The following is a 3,900-nucleotide window of genomic DNA, read 5'->3' as shown; positions in this document are numbered from 1 at the left end:
GATTAAATTAATAAAATTTAAGTTAAATTAAAAATTAGAATTAATTATAATAAATTATTTTATTTTATTTTATTTAATAATAGTAAGATATGTCATAATTTAACTTGATTTAATAGTTAATTTTTTTTTACGGTTAACATAATTGTTGTTAAATTCGTTCATTCGTTTACTCTTCATTTGCTCATTCCTCTCGATGCTCAATATGATTCATATATGTGTTCCATATATAATTTTTTGAAGAGTAAAATATTGAATTGTTCCGTAACTTTATAATTAGGTGTAATTTTATTTTATTTTTTAATGTTTAAAGTGTCTTATTTGAATTTAAAAAAAAATTATTTAGTTTTAATGTAGTCTTATTACGAAGTCAAAGTTAAATATTTAACAAAATATCCTGCATAACAGTAATACAAAAATAAAGTCGATAATTTGAAGAATAAATACAAGCTCCAAAAACACAAAATCAACCGTAGATGCATCAATACATTTATTTATCTCTTTAGTTCTATAGAAAATATTTCATTTAAATTATAAAAAGAATAATAAATAAAATGTATTGATGTATCTACAGTTGATTTTGTATGTCTGGAGCTTGTACTTGTTCTCTAAATTATCGACTTTATTATTGTACTGTTGTTATGTACAACATTTCGTTAATTATTTAATTTTGACCTCACGATGAGATTATATTAAAGTTAAATAAAATTTTTTTAAATTCAAATAGAACACCTTTAAATTTTAAAACTAAAATAAAATTACGATAAAAATGTAAAAAAAACAATTTAATACTTTACCATTTTTTCTAATTAAGAACAAATACACACATCAAAATTGCCAAATATTTTGTTTATAATCATCACATAAAAACTTATCTAAATATAATATTAAAAGCTAACAACTAGGTCTCATCTCCAAGAGATAGATGTTGTAACTTAGGCATCTGTGCAGTCATGGGAGTATCTATCTATTATTACTTCCCTTTAATTTATCTTACTTTGTTTTGAATAAATTATCATGTTGAACATTTTAAATTTTTTAACAATTCTATTCATAAACAATATAAATTAATTCAATGTTCATAATTAGTTTGACAAAATTACGAAATGAACTACCAAGACTATTCTNNAACTATGTAAATAATTATTTTAAAAAATATATGTGATTAGACTAATCTGTATGCACATCGAAATTAAATTATCATATAAGTGATTAAAATTGTCAAAATTTAAATATTTTATGATCAACAAACATTTATTTTCTGAAGCCTTAATTAAGTACCTCATCAATATCATCATTCCATAGAGCGAAAAGGTAGACTGAACTTTCTCGTCATGTGACAATAATTTTCACGAAGATTATAGAGAGGGAGACCACAATTTTCAATTTTCAGTAGCCTTTTGTGGTTTGAACACTGACAATGTTCAATGCATGTCTCCGAGACTCAGTGAGTGATAACTGATAACTGATAACCCCACCATTATAATTTCTTCTTTTGGGGTCAATTCGCTGCCTCAATCAATTACGCTTTTGAATTCCTTCATCGACATATACTGTTATCTTCATTATTGTCTTTCTTTTTTTTTTTTGTTTCTCATCGTGTCAAAAATTAATTTGTTGTAGGTAGAAAATTTACTATTTAAAAATTTATTACTAGTTAATAAATTATTGTATGTACAAAGTAAAATTTAAATTTTCAACACTTATTTAAATAAATCAGTGAATTAATTATTAAATCAACTCAAATTAATTTTATTATTATCTCTATGATCTACACAATTTTAACATGCAAGCTGAGTTTTTATTTTTTATTTTAATTTAGTCTCTTGGTTCATAATGATAAAGTGGCTAGTCATGAAACTTTTCAAATTAAGCTGAATTGAAGTAGAGATTTAATTTGGTCTATGATATTTTAATTGATCTAACATAACTTTTTAAGGTTAAGACTTATTTTAGTTTTTAGCATAAATTACTGTTTTAGTGTTTAAACTTTAAAGTTTATATTCAAAATCAACATCATCTACGATGCAAAATATTTCTAACGTTATAATAAATTTTTAAATAGTTCTTTCACTAAAAAAAATAAACCAAATTTCGTCGCTACTATATGTGAAGTTGTGAACTCCCCCGGCCAGTTCCACATTTCCACCTCTAACGATTCACCAACAACAACAATAGAAAAAAACATAAAGAAGACAACACCAAATTCAACGAGAAAGACCGTAGTTACCATAACATGTGAATTTATGATCAACCATGCTTGAATTTTACACACAAACTCAATTATTAATTAATCGAGCTTAGTTTTTCGTGAGCTAAAGTTTAACCTGATTCAATTAAACTCGACTTGTTTTCGATCGTATTCATGATAACGACCTTAACTCTTTTCACTAATATGTCATAATTATTATTGGCAAGTTTATTTCTCAAACAATAGCCTTACTTTCAAACGGTCCCGCTACGTTATCAATAGCATATCTGCCAACTTCTGTCAACTCTTATTTATAATTGTGTTTCATAGAAGTATCTTCGTGGATGTATCTAATAAAAATATTTTTTTTATGGTTGTGTTTAATAGAAGTATCTTTATAGATATATTTTCTGGATGTGTCTCTTTATATATGTATTTAAAATATAATAATTAATTATTGTTAGTAATAAGTTGGCAGATAATATGTTGATACCTATACTTTTTCTACTTTCAAATTTTAAACTAATAAATAAATATTTAAGAACAATATTTGTTCACTTAGTTCAAAACCACATTCGAGTTAAATATTAATTTAATCCACCTCTAGTATTTATAGTGGCGAACATCCAATCACCTTACTCTGAAGGTTTTTCAGTATGTTCCATTTACAAAATTCTTGTTTTTCATGCACTTTACCAACTTTATTCAACTCTAATTAATATTCCAACATCAAACTGAAATACATTTTTAGTTTTAAGGAAAAAATAATTTCCTTATGGACTAGAAATAAAAATAAATTAATTAATCAAAATTATTTTCCATCAGTATTACATTAAGTAAGTTTTTTATTAATAAAAATGTGCATTAAAATTAAATATTTTATATATGTAATTAATTTCACATATGAGTTCAAATAAGATGACATCAGTTACAAACTTACAATACTGCTTATATATGGCTTATTATAGAATTACATTTTATTGATTTTATCATTTAATCACATAATAAATAAAATAATCCAGGATAAAAAGATCATGCATCTATGACAAATTTCACCAAAATTAGGCACAATTAGTTGTGTACATGCACAAATAGTTCTTATAAATATAGACCTTTTACATATATCATATTTTTTAGGTATATAAAAAAATATCATATGTTTTTTTTTTATTTACATACATGACATATTATAATTAAAGATTTCTTATAAGTTATAAATTTATAATTCAATGTTGGCTTTTTATAAAAAATCATATGAATGAAAAGTTATTACTTGTAGTTACATTGGTATTATTTAAAAAGAAAAAGACCAAACATGAGAAAACCAAAAAAAAGCTTTCTAATCCAAACATGTCAAACATCTTTATATACATACACATGCACACTAAGCAATATAATTTAATGAATTAAACGAAAAACTTTACTTTAAATAAAAGTAATTTTAATTTATACGCTAAAGGTATAACAAAAGTAAGATAATTGAAATCACAGACCAACCAGTTTTGTGATCTCAAAACAAAACCCATCTTCTTCTTCCCTTTCTTAATGAGATAATTTTTGCCGCGGAATTTATCTTCGTAGGACTTGCTCTAACTTATTTTTCAGTCCAAATAAGTAAGATGGCCAAATATAACTACTACTACTATTATTATTATTATTATTATTATTATTATTATTATTATTATTATTATTATTATTATTATTATTATTAG

Source organism: Arachis ipaensis, chromosome B09 (genome assembly GCF_000816755.2).
Source record: "Arachis ipaensis cultivar K30076 chromosome B09, Araip1.1, whole genome shotgun sequence".
NCBI classification, from domain to species: Eukaryota; Viridiplantae; Streptophyta; class Magnoliopsida; order Fabales; family Fabaceae; genus Arachis; species Arachis ipaensis.
The sequence above is the reverse complement of the archived record's forward strand: the minus strand, read 5'-3'. Positions refer to the sequence as shown.